This window comes from Hyperolius riggenbachi, chromosome 6, assembly GCF_040937935.1.
Source record: "Hyperolius riggenbachi isolate aHypRig1 chromosome 6, aHypRig1.pri, whole genome shotgun sequence".
NCBI lineage: Eukaryota > Metazoa > Chordata > Amphibia > Anura > Hyperoliidae > Hyperolius > Hyperolius riggenbachi.
The window spans coordinates 306,515,724-306,543,181 of record NC_090651.1 but is presented as its reverse complement, the minus strand read 5'-3'; the positions used below and the strand labels follow the sequence as shown (position 1 = coordinate 306,543,181).

Here is a 27,458-nt window from a genome sequence, read left to right as displayed (position 1 = left end):
TGTGTATGCCGGCAGCCACGTGAGGCGCGTATATAGAGGAAGGACAGGGACCAGAGGCAGCGGGAGACATGGGCAGGTAATGTATAGGGCATTGGGCACATTGAACATTAGTGGGAAAGCGTTGGGCGTTTCATCGCTCGCAATTACCAACGTGCACCCGACATCTTGCCGCATGTCCAACTGACATGCTTGTCCCAAAATTGGTTGCAATGTTGATCAGGCATGGAATTGGCAGCACCAATTTTCATCCAATTTGATCATTACTGAATAGGATGGTCAAAGGCTGCCAAGTTGCTAAATGTTTGGGTAGCTTAAAATGCTGTGGATCAGCAAGACAGCCAGGGAATTTCCATTGTTTAAAGAGAAATAAAGATGGCAGGCTTTATATCCCTGTCACTTCAGATGTCCATAAATCCAAACATTGCCATTTAATAAAAAAATAAAAAACTACATAAACCCAATGCATATTAACCCCATATTGCCCCTAGTTTACAGAAGAGAAAGTGGCTCTGCCATGGGTTTTTTATAGCACAATTTGCTTGCACAGCACTTAGAATACAGTCACATTACTGTCTCTCAGAGGAGTCGACGGTCTTAGCCCTACCACTGTTGTAGTCTAATTTATCTACATCTCTGGCCTAGGCATCCAATTAACTTATGAGTAGGTGGATGAAACTGGAGTGTTTAGTGGAAACCTGTGAAAACACAGAGCATGTACACCACACATATAGCTAGGATTTCACCTGGTACGCTGGTGCTGCATTGCAAGAAGAGTACTACAGTACTATGCATCTATAAATCAATTCTCTCCTGTGTGACGGTAGGAATATTAGATTGTGAGCTCCACCCAAGGACACTTAGTGACATGAATATTAAGTGGGCTCTGCAAGGTGATCAGTAAAATGACAGCCCTGTATAAATGCATAATATCCCCCTACTGTCCCTCAGTGGAATTCTAATCAAATGTTCCTACCACAAGCTATGGACAATGGGCATTACTCACAAAGCTTTTTCACCTGTTTTCCTCAGTTTTCACCTTATCTATATTAGATTTTTAAGCTCCCAAAGTGCAAAAATATAATATAATTAAGGTTAGAAAAGTAATATTGAAATTATGTTAATCTGGAACAACTTACTTTAAGTGATTACTTTTCTAGTAAATGTGCTGAAAGGTTATTTTATCAATTAGGTGATAAATAAGTCATTTATGAGAAGTTTTGTGAATAGAGCCCAATTTGGGGATACGATGTGCATTTTTGAAATGTGGTTGAAGATCAGAACACCAGAAGGAATCCACACAAACACACGGAAAACTAGCATAAAAGAAAGAAAATAGCTAGCTGGATTCCACAGACAGTTTATATTAGAAACTAGGCAGCATTAACAGCGGAAGCCAGCACAAGACATCTCTATGGACAGGAAGGTCCCTATGGGGGAGCAGCCCCTGCAGGGGGGGCCTAAAGATGTGAGGAGCCCAGCTACTAATCTCCCCACCCTTCAATACAAGGGCCCATGCTCCAGATCAATGTTTTGCGGCGACACTTGTTATAGGTGTGATGATCATTGTGGTTACTCGTTTTATGCCCCTTGTAAGATGGGGTCCCAGGTTGCTAGGGTCACCATGAGAGGGACGAGAAAGGGTGTAAACATTGAGGAAGGAGGGGGGCATCAAAGTTTTGCTGGGGGCCCCCATGATTTGTAGTTATACCACTGTCTACAGAACTACAAGTCCCAGCATGCCCTATCCTATGGTGGACGGAAGCAGGGAAGCGATGCCACATCACACACGCACAAGGCAACAGGCTGCAAGGCTGAGCATATAGCACTACGAGCAGCACAATGCCTCGCTCTGCCCTGCAGCTGCCAGGAAGCCGCCTTCCCTCCTCTGCCCGGCAGCTCACGTTTCCGCTCCCAGAATCCTCTGCGAGGCGGGTTTACCCTGAGCTGCCCCGGCCGCGTTTACACCGCGTTGAACGCAAGCGCCTTCCTTACCGAACCTCAGAGCTCAGTCCAGAGTCCTCCACACGCAATTCCTCGTCCCGCTTCCGCCCTCCTCCGCTGCCTCCGCCTCTTCTCGTTCTCTATTAGCGCGTCCCGCCTAGATTTCCCAGCCCCCCCTTCCTATTGGCGTAGAGCTCCGCGACGTTCTGACGCTGTAGGCTAAAATCGCAGCCTGTCAGGATAGTGCTGCGCCTCCTGTTGGTCAGCGCATGCGTCGCTCTGTGATCTGGGGAGGCTCCGCCTTCCGCCACGAGTGACGTAACGAAGTCGCGTCCGCTCCAGCTGTCTGCCATGCGGCGGATGCTAGCACCGCCTGTTGCCTCGGTAACTGTCTGTCTTGGGGACTAGTGCTAGCTGCAGCAGGGATCTCCTAGAAATTCTGTACTGTGGAAATATCCCTATGTGAGGGGGACCAAAATATATGGAATATATAATAATATAATTTTGCTTTCTTAAAACAGAAGTTATTTGCAATAGTTCAGTGAGTAAGTGTGGTTTCCCATGATGCACCACTCCCAAAACATTTTTAGGGCTTTTTGGTCTCTTTTAGCCCCTAATGCTGGGAATACACTGTGCGTTTTTGCGGCTCGGTTCTGCCGGCTGATCCTCACTCGATTTCGCGCCCGATTCTCTTCCATTCGTTTTTCTTATCTTTTCCCATTGTTCCCTATGCGAAATCGAGTGCGGAATCGATCGGGTGGGAGATCGGACATGTCTGAAATTAATCGAGCCATCTAAATGGCTCAAAAACGTACTGTGTATTCCCAGCATAAGGCAGGGACAGGAATCTTTTTGTCTGAGCGAGCCATAAAAGCCACATATTTTAAAATGTAATTCTGAGAGCCATAAAATATGTTTCAAACTGGGACAGTAGGGCTCACATCCCTTTTGCCATGGTGACATGTATACAGTTGAATCTGTTGGGCAGCGGAAGTGTCAGACACATCTTCAGCTTCTATTGGGTTTCAGCAACATCAGCAATTTCTCCGAGAGCCAGACGGGAGAAATACTGACTTAGGCCCGGTGCACACCAAAACCCGCTAGCACAGGGGTCCCCAACCTTTTTGAGCATGGGGCCCACTATACCGACCAAAATTTTCTCTGGGGCCCCGCCGGGGGGGGGGGGGGGGGTGGAGGGGCGTGGCTAGTGGCGGCGGCAGTTAGCCCAGTATAGCAAGTATAGTTACCACAGTATAGCAAGTATAGTTACCACAGTATAGCTAGTACAGTTAGCCCAGTATAGCAAGTATAGTTAGCCCAGTGTAGCAAGTACAGTTAGCCCAGTATAGCAAGTACAGTTACCCCTGTATAGCAAGTACAGTTAGCCCAGTATAGCAAGTACAGTTACCCCAGTATAGCAAGTACAGTTAGCCCAGTACAGCAAATACAGTTAGCCCAGTATAGCAAGTACAGTTACCCCAGTATAGCAAGTACAGTTACCCCAGTATAGCAAGTACAGTTACCCCAGTATAGCAAGTACAGTTAGCCCAGTATAGCAAGTACAGTTAGCCCAGTATAGCAAATACAGTTACCCCAGTATAGCAAGTACAGTTAGCCCAGTATAGCAAGTACAGTTAGCCCAGTATAGCAAGTACAGTTAGCCCAGTATAGCAAGTACAGTTAGCCCAGTATAGCAAATACAGTTAGCCCAGTATAGCAAATACAGTTAGCCCACTATAGCAAGCACAGTTAGCCCAGTGTAGCTAGTACCGATAGCCCAGTATAGCAAGTAGTACAGTAAGTATAGTTACCCCCAGTATAGCTAGTACAGTTAGCCCAGTGTAGCCAGTAGTTACCCCAGTAAAACTGCCCCAGTGTAGGTAGGAGAGGTGCCCTCTCCCCTCATCCCCCCCCCCCCCCCGCGCGGCCGCTGCTCCTGTTACCTTATGAGCGGGCGGTCGCTTTCTTCCTTATATTCCCCCAGGCGCTCCTGTTCTTGGTTGCAGCATCTCGTAATACAGCAGCGCTTCCCGCGCGGCTGCTGTAAGGAAGAGAAGGAAGCAAGGCAGCGGCTTCCTGTAGCGGCGATCGCCGTTACCATGGAAACCGCTGCCCCGCCTCCTTCTCTCCTTACAGCAGCCGCACAGAAAGCGCTGCTGTAATAAATGCTGCAAAGAGGAGAGGGGCCAGCCGCTATGGGATTGGGGAATATAAGGGAGGAAGCGGCCGCCCGCTCATAAGCTAACAGGAGCGGCGGCCGCGGGGGGGAGAGGGAGAAAGGCCAGAACCTCCGCGGCCCCCCAGAAATTTGCCCACGGACCACCAGGGAGCCGCGGCCCCCAGGTTGGGGACCTCTGCGCTAGCAGATCCGCAAAATGCTAGCACATTTTGAAACGCTTTTTCTCATTTTTCTGTAGCGTTTCAGCTAGCATTTTGCGGTTTTGTGAAGCGTTTTTGGTGTAGTATATTTCAGATATTGTTACAGCAAAGCTGTTACTGAACAGCTTCTGTAACAAAAACGCCGGCAAAACCGCTCTGAACTGCCATTTTTCAGAGCGGTTTGCGTTTTCCTATACTTAACATTGAGGCAGAAACGCATCCACAATCCAAAAAATGCCTCACCCCGGGAGTATGCGTTTCTGCAAAACTCCTCCCGCTCTGGTGTGACCCACCCCATTGAGATACATTGACCAAGCGAATCCGCAGCCGCAAGCGGCTGCAGAAGTGCTGGAAAAGCCGCTAGGTGTGCACCAGCCCTAACAGCTTGTTCAATTAGCTAGTTGGCTTGGGGGTTGATTCACTTTGTAGGACGACATCACCGTGCTTTGGCCCAATAGGCTGCCTGTCAAGTGACTGGCAGCCTATTGGGCCAATCAAAGTGTGGGGATCTTGTCCTACAAAGACACTGGACCTGACAGGGTCCAGAGTGGGACAATTTGAGCAGCCGTTCGTTTTTGGGTAGTTCGAGTAAGTTAGCAGTGCATGCTACAGCAGTAGCTTGCCTACTTTGAAAATGTTACTTGAGCTGTCACACTAAGCTGCACTGCTTGAGCAGTGTAGCTTAGTGAATCAACCCCTACTGACTTGTATGTGAGCCAGATGCAGCCATCAAAAGAGCCACATCTGGATCCCGAGCCATAGGTTCCCGACCACTGCCCTAAGGACTGGGACCACTGCAAAGTGCAATTGCTAGCGTTTTGTGCAAACGCTCACAAAACGCTGCATGTCCTGCATTAGCAATTGGCGCTAATCGCAATTTCTCTAGTGTGTTCACCACCATTTGCTTTCAGTGGCAGAGAGATTGTCAGTGGTCCAAAAACACTCACAAAAGTGCTCTAGTGGATCCTAGCCCTAAAGGTCCTTTAACATTGTGCACTTTGCATTGTGAGACCATTGCAACACTGCCTAACAACTGCAAGTTCGACGTGTGGTGTGACTGTGTGACAGTGAAGTATACAATACAATGACTCCTTTTTCATACTGCTGAAAAACTGATGCGTTTGAAATGATCAGTTGAGATCGGTGACCATGTAGGCAGAGAATCCCTCCCCCCCCCCCCACACACACACACACATGTCGCTGTTACAGTAGGTAGCAAAGATTTGACTTAAAAGAATGTGCGAGCGTTGTGTCGAATGTTGTGCGAATGTGTGTTTCGCTTGTCGTACATCTAATGTATTTCAATGACATCACACTTTCCTTTCTGTTTGTGCACTTTGGGATTTAGCTCTGTTTTAAAATCACACATCAGCTCTACTTCTTGTGTGTGATGTGCGATTCGCAAAACACAGATTTGTGCATGCGGTAAACCACATGAAGAATTCGCATAGATAGGTGTGAATGCTGCCTCACTGAATGGCATTTGCTTATTCCAACTGCCAAAATAGTGTGCAAGTGTGTCAGTCAGTCAACTGACATCTTGGACTCACTGCCTATAAAATTGACCAGGCTTTGAAATCATGTTATAAGGTGCATAGTCTCCATTGCAGTACACACCAGGCCCAAGTCATCAGCTTAGGCTGCATTGGTAATTTTTCAGCCCTGTGAATGACATTCCTTCTTCACATGCATGTAATTAAAGTGAACATAAACCGTCACAATGAAAAATATTTTCACTTACCTGGGGCTTCCACCAACCCCCTGCAGCCGCCCTGTGCTTGCGCCGTTACCAAACGATCCTCCGTTCCCCCGACACGGCTTAGTTTCATTTTCTGTATACTGGCAGTCCGCAGGCCACTACCCCTGCACAGCCCTGACTGCGCGCATCTTCGTTTGTGTTCCCGCCCGCAAGAGCATTTTGTGCAGGCACAGTATGTGGTCTTCTCTTACTGCGCCCGTGCAGGGCACTCTTGCCCACGGTAATGCGAACAAAGATGCGCGGGGCCAGGACCATGCAGGCGTAGTGGCCTGTGGACTGTCGGCAGAAAATGAAACTAAGTCATGGCGGGGAAACGGAGAAGCGTTGATTACCAGCACGGGATAGGACGGCTGCAGGGGGCTGGTAGAAGCCCCAGGTAAGTGAAACTGTTTTTCTTTTGAACGGTTTAGGTTCACTTTGAGGCACCAGGAAATTTGGGTGAAGGGCAAAGCTGAAGACGGCTCACCCTGCTCCTGCAAAATTTCCGGCGGAGTTAATTACTATTCCCCCTCCAGGCCGCTATAGACTCAGGGGTAAAACGCAAGACTGCAGCCAGCTTTTGCTGGCAGCTGAATTATGCAGTTTTTTTGAAGTAATTTTGGCTCCATCTTTTGACGGCGCCCAAAGTACTGTCTGAGCGCCACTATAGCAGTAAATTACATTACATTCATTTATTAACTCATAGGCCCTGATTCACAAAGCGGTGATAACTCAGTTATCACGCCTAAAAGACTTTAGGCGTGATAAGCCGTGCAAAGCTGAGTTATCACCGATTTGTGCTGCTCTTCGCGCGAAGCTCCCGCGCGCAAAGTTTTGCACCGTGCTCCGCGCGCAAAGTCCCATAGAGCTCAATGGACGCTGCGCGCGAAGCATTGTACACTGCGCGCGCAGCGCGGTGCGCTACGCGCGCAAAACTTTGCGCGCGGGAGATCGCGCGAGTTTCTTCTTATCACGCCTAAACTGAGTTTAGGCGTGATAAAGGGCTTTTCACAGGCGTGCAAACACTTTGCACCGCTTTGTGAATCAAGCCCATAATGGCGTTCACCTGTATTACTTAAAGGGATACTGTAGGGGGGTCGGGGGAAAATGAGTTGAAGTTACCCAGGGCTTATAATGGTCCCCCACAGACATCCTGTGCCCACGCAGCCACTCACCGATGCTCCGGCCCCGCCTCTGGTTCACTTCTGGAATTTCAGACTTTAAAGTCTAAAAACCACTGCGCCTGCGTTGCCGTGTCCTCGCTTCCCCTGATGTCACCAGGAGCGCACGGCGCAGGCACAGACCATACTGGGACTACGCAGTACGCTCCTGGTGCCATCAGTGGGAGTGAGGACAAGGCAACGCAGGCGCAGTGGTTTTCAGACTTTAAAGTCTGAAATTCCAGACGTGAACCGGAGGTGGGGCCGGAGCATCAGTGAGTGGCTGCGCAGGCACAGGATGTCTGCGGGGGACCATTAGAAGCCCCGGGTAAGTTCAACTCATTTTCCCCCGACCCCCCTACAGTATCCCTTTAACTGCATGTACATATACAGCGGCTGGATAGTATGCAGTGGCTGGATAGTATGCATTAGCTGGATAGTGTACTGGTTAAGGCCACTGCCTTTGACATGAGAGACCAGAGTTTGAATCCTGGCTGTAGTCAGTACCTATTCAGTAAGGAGTCCAAGGAAAGACTCCCTAACACGGCAGGGTGGCCTCTTGAGTGTGCCCTTAGTGGCTGCAGCTCTTCAGCGCTTTGAGCCTAACAGGAGAAAAGCGATATACAAATGTTCGGATATATATATATATAAATCTATATGTTCGGATATACATATAAATCTAAATTTCATTGGGGAGGCTTATTGGATATTACTGTGTATTATTTATAAAGCGTATTAGCAGTAGCCTATTGTATTCTAAACTTCCTGCTTATATACTGTATTTTGTACAGCGTACTGTAAATGCATTGTTCTCCATTGTTGTCTACATTGTACTTAGCACAGCAGTATGGTGTATGAAGACACTTTATAAATGCGTAATAATAAGAATAATAACAAGAGTTGACCAATAACAGCAGCTTGTAAAGAGAGAAGGGATGGGCACTGTTTCTGACTAATGCTGAAGTCTCAGTTCAGACACATAATAACCCCCAAAACAACTTCAGAGAACAGAAAAATAACACTGAACCCAGACATGGAGAAATTATAAGGCAGCAGCTTGTATAGGATTTCCTTTATTTCCCAGGATTTGGACATGGGGTCTTCTTAAAGTAAACCTGAACTGAAAAATAAAAGTGAAAATAAACATACACACATCATACTTACCTCCCGTGTAGTTTGTTTATCCATCTCTTACTCCTTTACTGCGTCCTGTTTGTCGACTGTGATTAATGGAATTTTCTGTCCTCTATTTTGAAAATGTTCATTACCCCATAACAGCTTCCAGGTCAGCACTCAGCAGTGAACCAGTAATGTCATGTGAGCTGTAGGGAAAAATGGACATTACCTTGCACATCAGTTGTCCTTTCAGTTATACCTGACAGCAACTGATATAGTTGCTGTCAGTTAATGCTTTCAGCTTCCTGAGAGACAAGTCTTATTTTACAAGATCTTGTCAGAATTGGAAGGAAGTGTTGTTAGGAAAATGGTGAGCTTCTGAGAGGAACTGATGTAGAGGTAAGTATATTCATTTGCAGCTACATCATGTGTTTATTTTAAATCATTTTACTCGGTTCAGCTTCACTTTAAGGGAAAAGGACATTTATTTGAGCAGGCTGAGGTTCACATTTGGACAAAGAGGATAGCTGGTTCATGTGGGTAATGAACTCTATGTCAAACTGGAACTGTTTGGAACATCACTTAAAATGAAAATCTACATTCAGTTTATCATGAGTATTTTTATTATTATTACTACAATGCTGCTTTTACATCTTTGCCCCAGGGGTTGAACACAATTCCTCACCCTGGTCACCCATGTACTTGAACAAAGAAAATCTGCATAATGAGTTCCCTGTAACTATGGCGATGAGATTATGATTATGGCCATGGAAACAATTTCATGCTTTCACTAACTATATACATGGACATTGTGTTTGTTTCAGCTTAGTTTTTAGTTTTTCGATCTGGTGATGTTTCTGGCGTCAGCAGTCTCTGACTCACTCGTCGGAAACAAGCATTGGAATAGTGTTAAGGCTGTTTTCCATTGAGAGATGTGATTCGATCGCGTTTTTCCCATTTTCCACTACAACAATTCCACAGTGATTTTCATCTGATTTGTCGGGTGTACTGCGTGATTGCGGTGCGTTTGTGATTTCCAATGATAGACATGAAAAAACAATAATTGCCTAGCAACTCAATTCCCATGCGCTTTTCCTGCGCTCCTATACTTTCATATAGGAGCTCAGGTGCACAACAAATGCAACAGGTGCTAAAATTGATTGGAACTTCAATCCAATCAGTGGCTGATACCCCCTTTTCCACGAGAAATCTTTACTTTTTCTTGAATAGATCATCAGAGGGGTCTGTGTGGCTGATGTCGTGGTGAAACCCCTCCCACAGTGTGATGTCATGACTATTTTCCTGAGGCAGAGAACACACTTGACTGTTTTCGTGCACATTTTCTGCACAGAAAAACTGAGAACTCATGTTAATCAATGGGCTCGTTCACAATTAACCATTTAAGCCACCTGGATGTGATTGTCACGCCCAGGCAGCTGCTGCTGTGCTTCTGCGCGCTCCTGCGTGCTGCCCCCCCCCCTGGTAGCCCGGAGATCAATGAATGGGAACATAGTTCCCTTTCATTGATCTAAGTACCTTGCAGAAAAGACGACGGCTTCTCATCAGAGGCCGTGGTCTTTCTAAAAAAAAAAATGTTTCCTGTCCTCCTTATGCCTCCTGAAAGCAAGCACTTCGCTTCCAGGGCAAAAAAAAAAAAAATCTCACTGTGGTCATCTTGTGGCCAAATAGTAAAACTACATCTACATACATTTTTTAATAAAATAAACCCATATTATTACATTTAAAATTAACTGTTTACCTCCCACACCAAAAATGACCCAAATAAAATTTTTAATGGGAAAAAAAATTACAATTAAAAAAATAAATAAATAAACATAAATAGTTACCTAAGGGTCTGAACTTTTTAAAACATGCATGTGAAGAGGGTATATTGTGAACATTTTTTAAATTATATGCTTGTAAATAGTGATGGACGCAAAACAAAAAAAAGCACCTTTTTTTCCAAATAAAATATTGGTGCCATACATTGTGATAGGGAAATAATTTAAATGGTGTAATAACTGGGACAAATAGGCAAATAAAATACACAGGTTATAATTATGGTAGCAGGTATTATTTTAAAACTATAATGGCCGAAAACTGAGATATAATGAATTTTTTTCAATTTTTTTTCTTAACCACTTCGCATCCAGACCTTGTTTTCCCCTTATTGACCAGAGCAATTTTTACGTTTTAGCTATGTCCCTATTTAATCAGCCATAACTTTATCCTTACTCATGACACCTAAATGATCTAGGTATCGTTTTTTTCAGGACAAACTAGACTTTCATTGGCGGGTATTTTATCCCTAGACCAAAAAAGTTTTCTATGCATTTTAACCACTTCAGGACCACAGTCTTTTCGCCCCTTAAGGACCAGAGCCTTTTTCTCCATTCAGACCACTGCAGCTTTCACGGTTTATTGCTCGGTCATACAACCTACCACCTAAATGAATTTTACCTCCTTTTCTTGTCACTAATACAGCTTTCTTTTGCTGCTATTTGATTGCTGCTGCGAGTTTTAGTTTTTATTATATTCATCAAAAAAGACATGAATTTTGGCAAAAAAATGACTTTTTTAACTTGCTGTGCTGACATTTTTCAAATAAAGTAAAATTTCCTATACATTTGAGCACGAAAGTTATTCTGCTACATGTCTTTGATAAAAAAAAAACCATTCAGTGTATATTTATTGGATTGGGTAAAAGTTATAGCGTTTACAAACTATGGTGCCAAAAGTGAATTTTCCCATTTTCAAGCATCTCTGACTTTTCTGCGCACCTGTCAGGTTTCATGAGGGGCTAAAATTCCAGGATAGTACAAATACCCCCCAAATGACCCCATTTTGGAAAGAAGACATCCCAAAGTATTCAGTGAGAGGCATGGTGAGTTCATAGAAGATTTTATTTTTTGTCACAAGTTAGCGGAAAATGACACTTTCTGACAAAAAAAAGAAAAAAAAAAAGTTTCCATTTCTTCTAACTTGCGACAAAAAAAAATGAAATCTGCCACAGACTCACTATGCTCCTCTCTGAATACCTTGAAGTGTCTACTTTCCAAAATGGGGTCATTTGTGGGGTGTGTTCACTGTCCTGGCATTTTGGGGGGTGCCTAATTGTAAGCACCCCTGTAAAGCCTAAAGATGCTCATTGGACTTTTGGCCCCTTAGCGCAGTTAGGCTGCAAAAAAGTGCCACACATGTGGTATTGCTGTACTCAGGAGAAGTAGTATAATGTGTTTTGGGGTGTATTTTTACACATACCCATGCTGGGTGGGAGAAATATCTCCGTAAATGACAATTGTTTAATTTTTTTTACACACAATTGTCTATTTATAGAGATATTTCTCCCACTCAGCATGGGTATGTGTAAAAATACACCCCAAAACACATTATACTACTTCTCCTGAGTACGGCGATACCACATGTGTGGCACTTTTTTGCACCCTAACTGAGCTAAGGGGCCCAAAGTTCAATGAGTACCTTTAGGATTTCACAGGTCATTTTGAGAAATTTCGTTTCAAGACTACTCCTCACGGTTTAGGGCCCCTAAAATGCCAGGACAGTATAGGAACCCCACAAATTACCCCATTTTAGAAAGAAGACACCCCAAGGTATTCCGGATGGTGAGTTCATAGAAGATTTTTTTTTTTGTCACAAGTTAGCGGAAATTGATTTTAATTGTTTTTTTTCACAAAGTGTCATTTTCCGCTAACTTGTGACAAAAAATAAAATCTTCTATGAACTCACCATACTCCTAACGGAATACCTTGGGGTGTCTTCTTTCTAAAATGGGGTCATTTGTGGGGTTCCTATACTGCCCTGGCATTTTAGGGGCCCTAAACCGTGAGGAGTAGTCTTGAAACCAAATGTCGCAAAATGACCTGTGAAATCCTAAAGGTACTCATTGGACTTTGGGCCTCTTAGCGCACTTAGGGTGCAAAAAAGTGCCACACATGTGGTACCGCCGTACTCAGGAGAAGTAGTATAATGTGTTTTGGGGTGTATTTTTACAGATACCCATGCTGGGTGGGAGAAATATCTCTGTAAATGACAATTGTTTGATTTTTTTTACACACAATTGTCCATTTACAGAGAGATTTCTCCCACCCAGCATGGGTATGTGTAAAAATACACCCCAAAACACAATATACTACTTCTTCTGAGTACGGCGATACCACATGTGTGACACTTTTTTGCAACCTAGGTGCGCTAAGGGGCCTAACGTCCTATTCACAGGTCATTTTGAGGCATTTGGATTCTAGACTACTGCTCACGGTTTAGGGCCCCTAAAATGCCAGGGCAGTATAGGAACCCCACAAGTGACCCCATTTTAGAAAGAAGACACCCCAAGGTATTCTGTTAGGAGTATGGTGAGTTCATAGAAGATTTTTTTTTTTGTCACAAGTTAGCGGAAAATGACACTTTGTGAAAAAAAAAACAATACATATCAATTTCCGCTAACTTGTGACAAAAAATAAAATCTTCTATGAACTCATCATACACCTAACAGAATACCTTGGGTGTCTTCTTTCTAAAATGGGGTCACTTGTGGGGTTCCTATACTGCCCTGGCATTTTAGGGGCCCTAAACCGTGAGGAGTAGTCTTGAACCCAAATGTCTCAAAATGACCTGTGAAATCCTAAAGGTACTCATTGGACTTTGGGCCCCTTAGCACAGTTAGGCTGCAAAAAAGTGTCACACATGTGGTATCGCCGTACTCAGAAGAAGTAGTATAATGTGTTTTGTGGTGTATTTTTACATATAACCATGCTGGGTGGGAGAAATATCTCTGTAAATGACACATTTTTGATTTTTTTTACACACAATTGTCCATTTACAGAGAGATTTCTCCCACCCAGCATGGGTATGTGTAAAAATACACCACAAAACACATTATACTACTTCTCCTGAGTATGGCGATACCACATGTGTGACACTTTTTTGCAGCCTAGGTGCGCTAAGGGGCCCAACGTCCTATTCACAGGTCATTTTGAGGCATTTGTTTTCTAGACTACTCCTCACGGTTTAGGGCCCCTAAAATGCCAGGGCAGTATAGGAACCCCACAAGTGACCCCATTTTAGAAAGAAGACACCCCAAGGTATTCCGTTAGGGGTATGGTGAGTTCATAGAAGATTTTATTTTTTGTCACAAGTTAGTGAAAAATGACACTTTGTGAAAAAAACAATAAAAATCCAATTTCCGCTAACTTTTGACAAAAAATAAAATCTTCTATGAACTCATCATACACCTAACAGAATACCTTGGGGTGTCTTCTTTCTAAAATGGGGTCACTTGTGGGGTTCCTATACTGCCCTGGCATTTTACGGGCCCAAAACTGTGAGTAGTCTGGAAACCAAATTTCTCAAAATGACTGTTCAGGGGTATAAGCATCTGCAAATTTTGATGACAGGTGGTCTATGAGGGGGCAAATTTTGTGGAACCTTTCATAAGCAGGGTGGCCTCTTAGATGACAGGATGTTTTGGGCCTGATCTGATGGATAGGAGTGCTAGGGGGGTGACAGGAGGTGATTGATGGGTGTCTCAGGGGGCGGTTAGAGGGGAAAATAGATGCAATCAATGCACTGGGGAGGTGATCGGAAGGGGGTCTGAGGGGGATCTGAGGGTTTGGCCGAGTGATCAGGAGCCCACACAGGGCAAATTAGGGCCTGATCTGATGGGTAGGTGTGCTAGGGGGTGACAGGAGGTGATTGATGGGTGTCTCAAGGTGTGATTAGAGGGGGGAAATAGATGCAAGCAATGCACTAGCGAGGTGATCAGGGCTGGGGTCTGAGGACGTTCTGAGGTGTGGGCGGGTGATTGGGTGCCCGCAAGGGGCAGATTAGGGTCTAATCTGATGGGTAACCGTGACAGGTGGTGATAGGGGGTGATTGATGGGTAATTAGTGGGTGTTTAGAGGAGAGAAGAGATGTAAACATTGCACTTGGGAGGTGATCTGATGTCGGATCTGCGGGCGATCTATTGGTGTGGTTGGGTGATCAGATTGCCCGCAAGGGGCAGGTTAGGGGCTGATTGATGGGTGGCAGTGACAGGGGGTGATTGATTGGTGGCAGTGACAGGGGGTGATTGATGGGTGGCAGTGACAGGGGGTGATTGATAGGTGATTGACAGGTGATCAGTGGGTTATTACAGGGAATAACAGATGTAAATATTGCACTGGCGAATTGATAAGGGGGGGTCTGAGGGCAATCTGAGCGTGTGGGCGGGTGATTGGGTGCCCGCAAGGGGCAGATTAGGGTCTAATCTGATGGGTAACAGTGACAGGTGGTGATAGGGGGTGATTGATGGGTAATTAGTGGGTGTTTAGAGGAGAGAAGAGAGGTAAACACTGCACTTGGGAGGTGATCTGATGTCGGATCTGCGGGCGATCTATTGGTGTGGGTGGGTGATCAGATTGCCCGCAAGGGGCAGGTTAGGGGCTGATTGATGGGTGGCAGTGACAGGGGGTGATTGATGGGTGGCAGTGACAGGGGGTGATTGATAGGTGATTGACAGGTGATCAGTGGGTTATTACAGGGAATAACAGATGTAAATATTGCACTGGCGAATTGATAAGGGGGGGGGGGTCTGAGGGCAATCTGAGCGTGTGGGCGGGTGATTGGGTGCCCGCAAGGGGCAGATTAGGGTCTAATCTGATGGGTAACAGTGACAGGTGGTGATAGGGGGTGATTGATGGGTAATTAGTGGGTGTTTAGAGGAGAGAAGAGATGTATACACTGCACTTGGGAGGTGATCTGATGTCGGATCTGCGGGCGATCTATTGGTGTGGGTGGGTTATCAGATTGCCCGCAAGGGGCAGGTTAGGGGCTGATTGATGGGTGGCAGTGACAGGGGGTGATTGATGGGTGGCAGTGACAGGGGGTGATTGATAGGTGATTGACAGGTGATCAGTGGGTTATTACAGGGAATAACAGATGTAAATATTGCACTGGCGAATTGATAAGGGGGGGTCTGAGGGCAATCTGAGCGTGTGGGCAGGTGATTGGGTGCCCGCAAGGGGTAGATTAGGGTCTAATCTGATGGGTAACAGTGACAGGTGGTGATAGGGGGTAATTGATGGGTGATTGATGGGTAATTAGTGGGTGTTTAGAGGAGAGAATAGATGTAAACAATGGATTTGGGAGGTGATCTGATGTCGGATCTGCGGGCGATCTATTGGTGTGGGTGGGTGATCAGATTGCCCGCAAGGGGCAGGTTAGGGGCTGATTGATGGGTGGCAGTGACAGGGGGTGATTGACGGGTGATTGACAGGTGATTGACAGGTGATCAGGGGGGATAGATGCATATAGTACACGGGGGGGGGGGGGTCTGGGGAGAATCTGAGGGGTGGGGGGTGATCAGGAGGGGGCAGTGGGCAGCATGGGGGATAAAAAAAAAAATAGCGTTGACAGATAGTGACAGGGAGTGATTGATGGGTGATTAGGGGGGTGACTGGGTGCAAACAGTGGTCTGGGGGGTGGGCAGGGGGGGGTCTGAGGGGTGCTGTGGGCGATCAGGGGGCAGGGGGGGGGAAATCAGTGTGCTTGGGTGCAGACTAGGGTGGCTGCAGCCTGCCCTGGTGGTCCCTCGGACACTGGGACCACCAGGGCAGGAGGCAGCCAGTATAATAGGCTTTGTATACATTACAAAGCCTATTATACATATGTGCAGCGGCGATCCGGGTGCTAGTAACCCGCCGGCGCTTCCGAACGGCCGGCGGGTTACTACGAGCGGTGGGCGGAGCCAGTCCCTGGCGGCTGATCGCGTCACGAATGACGCGATCGCCGCATAGCCACTCCCGCAGCCGCCCGATGGGCGTATTGCGGTCGTTTGGGCCCGGACTTTGCCGCCGCCCATCGGCTGGGGGCGGTCGTGAAGTGGTTAATGGGAAAAAGAGGGGGGAAATGAAAAAAAAGCATTTTTTCTCAGTTTTTATCAATTCCAGTTTAAAAATAAAAAGTACCACAGGAGATAAAAACATGTCACTAGTATTATGTCTCCCAGTATTGATAGCAAAATGTGTCCCAAGTATCAGACCCCCCCTTATAGCCAGATGTGTCCCCAATATCAGTCACCCCCAGTATAGCCCAATGTGTCCTCTGTGTTTGGCACCTCCCAGTATAGATAGATAGATGTATCCCCAGGATTGCTGCCCCTCATGTGTCCATATGTGTCCCCAGGAATAGTGGTCCCCCATTATAGCCAGATGCGCCCTCAGGATTTGCAGGTGCACCCAGGATTAGGGCCCCCCCACCATTATAGCCAGATCTGCCCCCAGTATAAAATACATTTGAAATAAAAAATATGTGGCCCCTCATACTTTATCCCCCCCCCCCCCAGCTGCACATTTTACCCCTCACCCCCCACCAGGGGTCCACACACCCCCATAAGACCCAGCCAGATGCCCCCCCCAGGCAGCCCCCTCGGTGGCCAGATCGCTATAAAAAATAAGAAAGCAGCCTGACTCACCTTATCTCGTTCCAGCGATCAGCCTGCAGCCCAAGCCTCCAATCGCCGCTCTGCACGCAGCCCTGTGATGCCGGTTACCGGGTCCCGGCTTGATGACGTCATCAAGCCGGGACCCGGCTATTCAGCATCACAGGGCTGCGTGCAGAGCGGCGATCGGAGGCTCGGGCTGCAGGCTGATCGCTGGAACGAGATAAGGTGAGTCAGGCTGCTTTCTTATCATTTTTTATAGCAGATCCGACCACGGAGGGGGAGAGATGAATGATCACGCTGTTTGCTACAGCGGTGATCGTTCATCCGCGGGGGGTCACTAATTGGCTACAAGGGAACATTTTCCCTTTCACCAATTAGTATTGCAGCTGTTAGTGCTGGGAAGTGCGCTCTGAAGCGCACCTGTTCCTGCACAACAGGGCTGCAAGCAGGTCAGTATATCTACGTCGCTGTGGCTTGGAGGGTGCCACAGCTGACGTAGATATACTGTAGCAAAGGACAAAGTGGTTAATATTCCCGTTAAAATGCATTTAGAAAAAAATAATTCTTAGCAAAATGTACCAACCAAAGAAAGCCTAATTGGTGGCGGAAAAAAACAAGATATGGATCAATTCATTGTGATAATTAGTAATAAAGTTATTGGCGAATGAATGGGAGGTGAAAATTCCTTGAATGCCTAAGGTGAAAAATACCCGGGGGCTGAAATGGTTAATGCATTTTTCGTGCATATAAAAAAACTGGCATTCTGCATGATAATTCTGCTCATATTGTCAGTTTTCTCTATCAATTATATTAGCTGCTGGGAAAAAAACGTACACGAGCAGAAAACTGAAAGACAAGTGTGTTCTCTGCCTGACAGTTTGCTGTCTGTGAACCTCGTTGCATTGTGGGAAATAACGCCTTTTCCAACAGCCAGGCAAGCAATATCTCCCTCTTTGCATAGAACTCTCAGTAACGAACATTCCGTACAGATCACCTGACAGAACTAAAGATTTCCCCTCCTGTAATACATTACTGAATGTAAACCAGGGAGAGGAAAGATTTTACAACAGGCAAAAAAGACTAAATAATCTGTACACTAACATTTTAAAACAATAAACATTTTTATTCATTATGTTATTTCTGCTACAGTTCCTCATTAAACATACTATAGGTGAGATCAAGCAGCATAATTGCATCTCATGCAGAAACTTTTGAGAGTCAAACATTAGGATTCTAGCCCCAAGGGCAAAGATGGACGCATGACAGTGCAGGCAGCCTGTAGCAAGAAGAAATGCAAGGCCATATACATTGTCAACAATAATAAACACAAAGAAAACCCTGCTAACTTTGGGATATATCGGCACCTTGTAACCTGAGCCCATATGCAATGCACTTTTTCTCCTGAGTTTTCTCCTAGGAGATAATTTTTCATCTTCTCTTTATAATAACTTTTCAGAATTTCAAAAATGAAAAAAGTTCTAAAAGTAGTAGAAAAACAACTATCAAAATTAGTTTGTGTATTTTCTTGCTTGCTGGAGGTTTAAAGGACATTTTATTGAGAAGTGTAAAATTATGACCTTGGAGAAAACTAGGGAGAAAAAGTGAATTGCATATGGGCACCAGTGTATAGTAGTATAATATGCTAACCCTCAGACACAACGTACATTCGAGGTTTAGCAGGTGGAACAGCAATGAGCAAACTGAGATTGTTAGTAAGGCCTATTGATGCCCCTGCTAAAGACCATACAGGAGCTGCCCGTGAGGCCCAGAGTAAGGGGGAGGGGTGTGTCTGAGCCGAAGGCTAAAGGATGAGAGGTGAGAGAATAGAGGAAAGAAAGGAAGGGAAGAGACAGAAACTAATTATTATTATGGGTGCTTTTTCATAAACACAGCCTAAGGAAATCAATGTGGAATCTGACATTCATGGGTTAATCTAGTGGGATCATATAGTAAAACAAAAACAATTATCCCACTACAAAGTACATGCCCAATATATACCAAAAGTGATCTTTAAACAGGAACTTTTACCCAGGATTGAACGTTCCCCAAAAAATCTCTACTTTTTCTTGAATAGATCATCAGGAATCTGTTGATTAGAGATGTAGCGAAAGGTTCGCTGGCGAACGGTTCCAGGTGAACTTGGGTTCGCGTTCGCCTGCAGCAGGCGAACTTTTGCAGAAGTTCGATTAGCCCCATAATGCACTATGAGGGTCAACTTTGACCCTCTGCATCACAGTCAGCAGGCACATTGTAGCCATTCAGGCTACACTAAGCCCTGGAGCCCCACCCCCCCTTATATAAGGCAGCCTCCGGCGGCCATTACAGTCACTCGTCTGCCTGCTATTAGACAGACTAGGGAGAGCTGCTGCAGACTTGTTCTTCTAGGGACAGATTAGTTAGGTTCTTGGCTGCTTAGCTTGCTCCTGGCTGATTGTTATTGCTTTTATAGCACCCCTCAATAGCTCTTTTCAGAGCTCATCCTGTACTTTTTTTTTTCTCTGTGTGTCAAACTGACACTTTTGTTGCATGCACAGCCTTGCTAATTGATAGTGTGTGTGCCACTGCCAGCAGCCCAGCACATTCAGTGACTACCTGTGTGTGTGACAGGGAGCTGCACATTGTACTACCCAGTACTGCATATACCCCAGTACCTGTTGTGTTTACTTAACCCACCTCATCACTGCCTATACCTAGCTTTGTGTTGAGTGAACCCAGCTCACTGCATCTAACTACCTGTTGTGTTGGGTGAGAACCCACCTGGCCACCTCACTGCATCTAACTACCGGTTGTGTTGAGTGAGAACCCACCTCACTGCATCTTAAGTACCTTTACTGTTCAGTGAACCCAGCTCACTGCATCTAACTACCCAGTACCTGTTGTGTTTACTTAACCCACCTCATCACTGCATATACCTAACGTTGTGTTGAGTGAACCCAGCTCACTGCATCTAACTACCTGTTGTGTTGAATGAGAACCCACCTGGCCACCTCACTGCATCTAACTACCTGTTGTGTTGAGTGAGAACCCACCTCACTGCATCTTAAGTACTTTTACTGTTCAGTGAACCCAGCTCACTGCATCTAACTACCCAGTACCTGTTGTGTTTACTTAACCCACCTCATCACTGCATATACTTAGCGTTGTGTTGAGTGAACCCAGCTCACTGCATCTAACTACCTGTTGTGTTGAGTGAGAACCCACCTCACTGCATCTTAAGTACCTTTACTGTTCAGTGAACCCAGCTCACTGCATCTTACAACCTGTTGTGTTTAGTGAACCCAGCTCACTGCATCTAACAACCTGTTGTGTTGAGTGAGAACCCACCTCACTGCAGCTTAAGTACCTTTACTGTTCAGTGAACCTAGCTCACTGCATCTTACAACCTGTTGTGTTCAGTGAACCCAGCTCACTGCATCTAACTACCTGTTGTGTTGAGTGAGAACCCACCTCACTGCATGTTAAGTACCTTTACTGTTCAGTGAACCCAGCTCACTGCATCTTACAACCTGTTGTGTTCAGTGAACCCAGCTCACTGCATCTAACTACCTGTTGTGTTGAGTGAGAACCCACCTGGCCACCTCACTGCATCTAACTACCTGTTGTGTTGATTGAGGAGAACCCACCTCACTGCATCTTAAGTACCTTTACTGTTCAGCGAACCCAGCTCACTGCATCTTACAACCTGTTGTGTTCAGTGAACCCAGCTCACTGCATCTAACTACCTGTTGTGTTGAGTGAGAACCCACCTCACTGCATATAGCTAGCATCCCCCCGAGATGGACAAAATGGACAAACCAGGTAGAGGAAGAGGTAGAGGCAGACCCAGAGGAAGGCCACCAGGCACCGGCAGGTCTGTGCGAGGTGGTGTTGCTGTGATTTCGTGCGGACCTGCCCCAAAATACAGTGCTCAGAAGAAGGCACTGCCATCACTTCCCAAAATCGTGAGGAGGTGCTTGAGTATTTAACACAGAACACCTCATCTCCTGCAGCCACCAGCGCTACAACAAGCACCACATCCGCTGCATTTGACACTTCGCAGGAGTTATTTGGTGGTGGTCGTGAAATCACTGATTCCCAGCCACTACTGCAACAACAACAAGAAGGCGCAGGTACACCACCTCATATGTCTGAGTTAGGTGGCGATAGTATGGACGTAACGTGTGTGGATGGGGATGATGGTGGACCACCTGAAGTTGGTGCACTTGAGGAGGTGTCTGAGGAAAGCGCAGCTGGCCAGGAGGATTATGATGACGATTATACGGATACCACATATGTTCCCGGTAGAGGAGATGACCAGGGGGACAGTTCAGAGGAGGAGTAGGAGGAGACGACTCCATGATAGAAGCAGAGGGAGCTCGTCCCCAGAAACAGCTGGGGGCAGTGTCCGGCGCCATGTATCGCCAACTATGGCCAGCCAGCCAACATGCCCTTCAACATCAGCTGCTGATGCCACCGTAGCGCCATCACCCCAGGGGGGCTCAGCGGTTTGGAATTTTTTTCGCGTGTGTGTCTCAGATCGGAGCAAAGCCATCTGTTGTCTCTGCCAGCAAAAATTGAGCCGTGGAAAGGCCAACTCTCACGTAGGGACAAGTGCCTTACGAAGGCACCTGGAGAGAAGGCACAAACAGCTATGGCAAGAACACCTGAGGAAAAGCAGCACCCCTCAAAAGACAAGCCACCCTCCTTCTCCTCTTCCTCCTTCAGGTGCATCGTCTTCATCCACTTTCTCCCTTGCACCTTCACAGCCACCCTCCTCCACACCGCCTCTTCCCTTCAGCGGTACCTTCTCCTCTGCCCACAGCAGTACCCAGCTGTCCGTGAAGGAAGTATTTGAGCGTAAGAAGCAAATGTCTGCCAGTCACCCTCTTGCCCGGGGTCTGACAGCTGGCGTGGCGGAACTATTAGCCAGCTATTACCATACAAGCTGGTGGAGTCGGAGGCTTTCCGTAAGTTTGTGGCCATTGGTACACCGCAGTGGAAGATACCAGGCCGCAATTATTTTTCACAAAAGGCCATACCCAAACTGTACCGTGCAGTTGAGAGGCAAGTGGTGTCATCTCTGGCACACAGCGTTAGGGCAAGGGTCCACCTGACCACAGATGCCTGGTCTGCCAAGCACGGGCAGGGCCACTACATTACATACACAGCCCATTGGGTCAACCTGGTGACCGATGGCAGCAAGCAGGGAGTACGTGGCTGCGCAGCAGACCTACTTGTCACACCTCCACGACTTGCAGGCAGGCCTCCAGCCACCTCCTCGCCACCTGCTACCACCGCTTCGCTGTCGTCATCCTCCTCCTCCTCCTTGGCTGGTGCCACGATCTCCTCCAGCTACACAGCCCCAGCACCCCAGGGCCTATGCTGCATGCCAGGTACGACTGTGTCACGCAGTGTTAGACATGTCTTGCCTGAAAGCGGAGAGTCACACTGGAGCAGCTCTCCTGGCTGCTCTTAACAAACAGGTGGACCAATGGCTGACCCCGCACAAGCTTGAGATCGGCAACGTGGTGTGTGACAACGGCAGCAATCTCATTGCTGCGTTGAATTTGGGAAAGCTGACACACATAACCTGCATGGCACATGTGCTGAATCTGGTTGTGCAAAGATTTGTGTCCAAGTACCCAGGCTTAGAGGACGTCCTGAAGCAGGCCAGGAAGTTGTGTGGGCATTTCAGGCGCTCTTACAAGGCCATGGCATGCTTTGCGGATATTCAGCATAGAAACAACTTGCCGGTGAGATGCCTGATTTGCGATAGCCCGACTCGCTGGAATTCCACCCTGCTGATGTTCTCTTGCCTGCTAGACCAGGAGAAAGCCGTCTCCCAGTTCCTGTATCATTACAGTACAAGGACACAATCTGGGAGGATGGGGATGTTGTGGCCCAACAACTGGACACTGATGCGAAATGCATGCAGGGTCATTGAGCCCTTTGAGGAGGTGACCAAACTGGTGAGTCGCGATGAGGGCACCATCAGCGACTTGATCCCCTATGCCTACTTCCTGGAGCGTGCCGTGCGTAGAGTGGTGGATACAGCTGTGGAGGAGCATGAACGAGAAGAGTTACGGCAGCAGGAGTCGTGGGAGCCATTTACACACGAACCCGATGTTCCCACAACACCTGCGGCAGCACAGAGGGGGGAGGAGGAGGAGGAAGGAGAGGAGTCGTGTGGGGAAGGAGAGGAGTCAGACTCTGATGATGGTAATGATGAGGAAGGTGTTTCTGTGGAGGAGGAAGAGGTGGCTGAAGAAGAACAACCGCGGCAGCCGTCACAGGGGGCTTCTGCTGCTCCACGTTCCCGTGGTATTGTTCGTGGCTGGGGGGAGGAAGAGGAGTTGCATCCCGTCACTGAGGAAGAGCAAGAGGAGATGGAGAGTACGTCTGCATCCAGCTTTGTGCAGATGTCCTCTTTCATGCTGTCCAGCCTGTTGAGGGACCCCCGTATCAAAAAACTCAAGACGAATGACCTGTACTGGGTGGCCACGCTACTAGACCCTCGGTACAGGCACAAAGTTGCGGACCTGTTATAAACTCAAGGCGGAAAGGATGCAGCACTTGCAGAACAAGCTGTCGATGATGCTTTACAATGCGTTTAAGGGTGATGTGGCTGCACAACGCAATCAAGGTACCACTGGCAGTAACCCTCCTCCTCCCAAGTCCACGCAGGCAAGGACAGGACGCTCCAGCGATCTCAGGGTGATGTCGGACATGCGGACGTCCTTTAGTCCAACTCCTCGCCATAGTCCTTACGGATCCACCCTCCACCAACGCCTGGACCGGCAGGTAGCCGACTACCTGGCCTTGAGTGTGGATGTAGACTCTGCGAAAAGCGACGATGAACCCTTGGACTACTGGTTGCGCAGGCTTGACCTGTGGCCAGAGCTGTCCCAATTTGCCATACAACTTCTCTCTTGCCCTGCCGCAAGCGTCCTGTCAGAAAGGACCTTCAGTGCAGCTGGAGGCATAGTTACTGAGAAGAGAAGTCACCTAAGTCACGACAGTGTTCAGTACCTGACTTTTATCAAAATGAATGAGGAATGGATCACGGAGGGCTACTGCACGACCGAAGACTAAGTCAGTCCCCACACACAGCATCTCTGCCTGCAGGCCGCTTGACTGCCTTCTCCGCCACCACCAACAGGGTCCAGGACTCTAGGTGGATTCCTGAATTTTTAAGGCCGCTGCTAGCAGCGGCTGCTACACAAATTTTTCTGGTGCGTGTACATGCCTGCTTAATTTTTCTGGCTGCACTGCGGGCGGCTGCAACAAAAAAACAAAAGGCATGTACATGTGCCCATCCCCCTTCGTGATCATTACCTTGCCGCGGTGAAGGGGCTTGCGCATCACAATGAAGCAATGACCGCCGGCTATTTGAGTGTCTCGGGTGGGGGTGGCACACAAAAGATAATAAGGTCGTTGCTTCATTGTGGTCAGACCAAATTTGATCAGCTGGACAGTCACTGTTGTTCTATCATTGAGCTACCACAGCCCGGCGACCATATGGGCTTGAAAAACGCCACGGCCTACACTCTGGCCACGGTGCGCACCAGTCCAGCACGGCCGTCACTACGCAAACAGCTGTTTGCGGTGCGTTACACAGTGAGTTTGGTGTGTCAGTGTGAAGCAGAACTCTAATTACACTCCCTAATTGATGTATACCCATGCAAGATGTTTGAAAGCACTTTAGGCCTGCAATTTAGCATTCAATGTGATTTCTGACCTTAAAACGCTGCTTTGCGTCAAATCCAGATTTTTCCCCGGGACTTTGGGCATGCATCCCACTCTGCTATGCCCCCCTCCAGGTGTTAGACCCCTTGAAACATCTTTTCCATCACTTTTGTGGCCAGCATAATTTTTTCTATTTTTCAAAGTTCGCCTCCCCATTAATTCTATTGCGATTCGCGAACTTTTACGCGAACCGAACCTTCCGCGGAAGTTCGCGAACCCGGTTCGCGTACCGAAAATCGGAGGTTCGCGACATCTCTACTGTTGATTTGAAACCCCACCCAGTGTGTGATGTCAGGGCCGTGACCCTGACAATTTGCTGTCTTGTGAACCTCTCTGCATTGTGGGAAATAATGACTAGTTTCCAACTAGTGATGAGCGAAAATGCCAATATTCTTTTTTCATTAATTTTTGCAATAATAATTAAAAAAAAAATGCCTTTGAAAATCATTTTGTAATTTTCCCCTTTAACCATTTTCACCTTATCCAACAGAGCAATTTTCACCTCCCATTCATTCGCCAATAACTTTATCACTACTTATCACATTGAGTTGATCTATATCTTGTTTTTTCCGCCACCAATTATGCTTTCTTTGGGTGGTACATTTTGCTAAGAATTATTTTTTTCTGAATGCATTTTCACTGGAATATTACGAAAAAAATGGAAAAAAAAATCATTATTTCTCTGTTTTTGGCCATTACAGCTTTAAAATAATACATGCTACTGTAATTAAAACCATGTATTTTATTTACCTGTTTGTCTTGGTTATTACACCATTTAAATTTTATCCCTATCACAATGCATGGCGCCAATATTTTATTTGGAAATAAAGGTGCATTTTTTCAGTTTTGCGTCCATCACTATTTACAAGCGTATAATTTAAAAAAAGTTCGTAATATATCCTCTCCACATGCATATTTAAAAAGTTCAGACCATTAGTTAACTATTTATTTTTTATTTTTTTAATTGTATTTTTTTCCATTAAAATTTGGGTAATTTTTGGTGTGGGAGTTAAACAGTTAATTTTAAATGTAATAATGTGGGTTAATTTTGTTAAAAATGTATTTAGATGTAGTTTTACTATTTAAGATAGCCACAGTGAGATTTGGGGTATTTTTTCGTCCTAGAAGCGAGAACCCGCTTCCAGGAAGCACTAAGAGGACAGGAAACTTTTTTTTTTTGCAGAAAGACCGCAGCCTCTGATGAGAAGCCGTCGGTTTTTCTGTTGGGGACTTAGATCAATGAACGGGAACCATGTTCCTATTCATTGATCTCCGGGCTACTGGGGTGCTGCGCGGCATAAATGGTTAAAGGACATCTTAGGTGAAAATAAACTGATGAGAAAAACAATTGTATCTATCCTCCTCCTAAAAATGACTTTTTTTTTTAGATATCCCAGTTTTATTTTATATTTAACCGGTTCAGCGCCGCAGTGCCGAAAATCTCATGCATCCAAGCAACGTTCACCTCCCATTCATTCGCCTTTAACTTTATTGCTACTTATCACAATAAATTGATCTATATCTTGTTTTTTCCGCCACCAATTAGGCTTTCTTTGGGGGGTACATTTTGCTAAGAGCCACTTTACTGTAAATGCATTTTAACAGGAAGAATAAGAAAAAAACGGAAAAAATGCATTATTTCTCAGTTTTTGGCCATTATAGTTTGAAATTAATATACGCTACCATAATTAAAACGCATGTATTTTATTTGTCCATATGTCCCGGTTCTTACACCGTTCAAACGATGTCCCTATCACAATTTATGGTGCCGATATTTCATTTAGAAATAAAGGTGCATTTTTTCAATTTGCGTCCATCCCTATTTATAAGTTTATAATTTTAAATAATATAATAACATATTCTCTTGACATGCATAATTAAAAAGTTCAGACCCTTGGGTAACTATTTATGTTGTTTTTTTTTTTTTTTAATAGTATTTTTTTTTTTTTATAAAAAAAAGTGTATGTGGGTAATTTTTGGTGTGGGAGGGAAACTGCTAATTTTAAATGTAAAATTATATTTTTTTTTAATCAAAAATGTATGTGGGTGCAGTTTACTATTATAGTGAAAAAAGTCCTGGATGCGAACGATCTCGCATCCAGGAACTAAAATGCTGGGGAAAAGTTTCCTGGGGGCAGAAATACCGCGCTCTCTGGAGAGAAAGCGTCGGTATTTCTGCGGGGAAGTTAGATGGGTGAATGGGAATTATATTCCCATTCACTGATCGGGGGGCTAGCTGCGGGCGGCGGGCGCGCGCCCGATCGCACGCACCACGCAGGGAAAACAGCAGTGCCTATCTGGACGAGGAAACTCGTCCAGATAGGCTGAACTGGTTAAATCTAATTTTTAAGTTTTTACTGTCATATTGTCTCTGCTCAATGATACCTTCACTGAAATATGCTCTCAGAAGCCATTTACTGACAGGAGAGTATTTTATGGCTGAAATTACTTATCAGTTAGGGTTATGCTACAGTCTGACCCAGTCCAACACGGACAAAAACTGTCACTTGCATACCTGATGTTTAACTCTTTCAGGCAGAGAAAGAAAAAAAGGAACACACAATAGCTATTTGTGTGCTAGGCACAGTACATACACATGTCTATCTCATCATATCATGTATCACCTCAGTTGTCCTTTAACCACATAACGACCAGCTAACGCCGATAGGCGGCGGCTGGTCGTTTGTGGGTTTCCATGGAAATGACCACTCGTTTGAGCGCCCGTTCCATGTCAGTTCACGGAGGGTGTCTCCGTGAACAGCCTGCGAGTCTCCTATCGCAGCTCACAGGCTAAATGTAAACACGCGGGGAAGAAATCCCCTGTGTTTACATCCATACGGCGCTGCTGCGCAGCAGTGCCGTAAAGGATTGGCCGGGGATCGCCGGCATCTGATAGGCTGAAGCCTATCAGAGGCGGCGCAGGACGCATCGCCGTCCTGTGCCGCCCAGGGGAAGGAGGGGA

At 46.3% G+C, this 27,458-nt stretch overlaps 2 protein-coding genes across 11 annotated transcripts in view; one reads left to right on the top strand and one right to left on the bottom strand.

Annotated features, from left to right (window-relative positions):
- Positions 1 to 2,194, bottom strand: part of LOC137522833 (histone-lysine N-methyltransferase KMT5C-like) — a 67,749-nt gene extending 65,555 nt beyond the window's left edge. Inside the window, exon 1 of one of the 2 annotated variants that reach the window (XM_068242960.1) lies at positions 1,993 to 2,194. The gene's annotated coding sequence lies outside the window, so the exon portion shown is untranslated. The remainder of the gene's footprint in view (positions 1 to 1,992) is intronic. The other variant, XM_068242961.1, reaches the window with a different exon arrangement.
- Positions 2,195 to 2,247: 53 nt separating this feature from the next.
- The window catches only part of LOC137522832 (modulator of macroautophagy TMEM150B-like), a 146,104-nt gene continuing 120,893 nt past the window's right edge, over positions 2,248 to 27,458 (top strand). For 6 of the 9 annotated variants that reach the window (XM_068242956.1, XM_068242955.1, XM_068242950.1 and 3 more), the window contains exon 1: positions 2,248 to 2,325. The gene's annotated coding sequence lies outside the window, so the exon portion shown is untranslated. The other 3 variants (XM_068242953.1, XM_068242952.1, XM_068242954.1) reach the window with 3 other exon arrangements.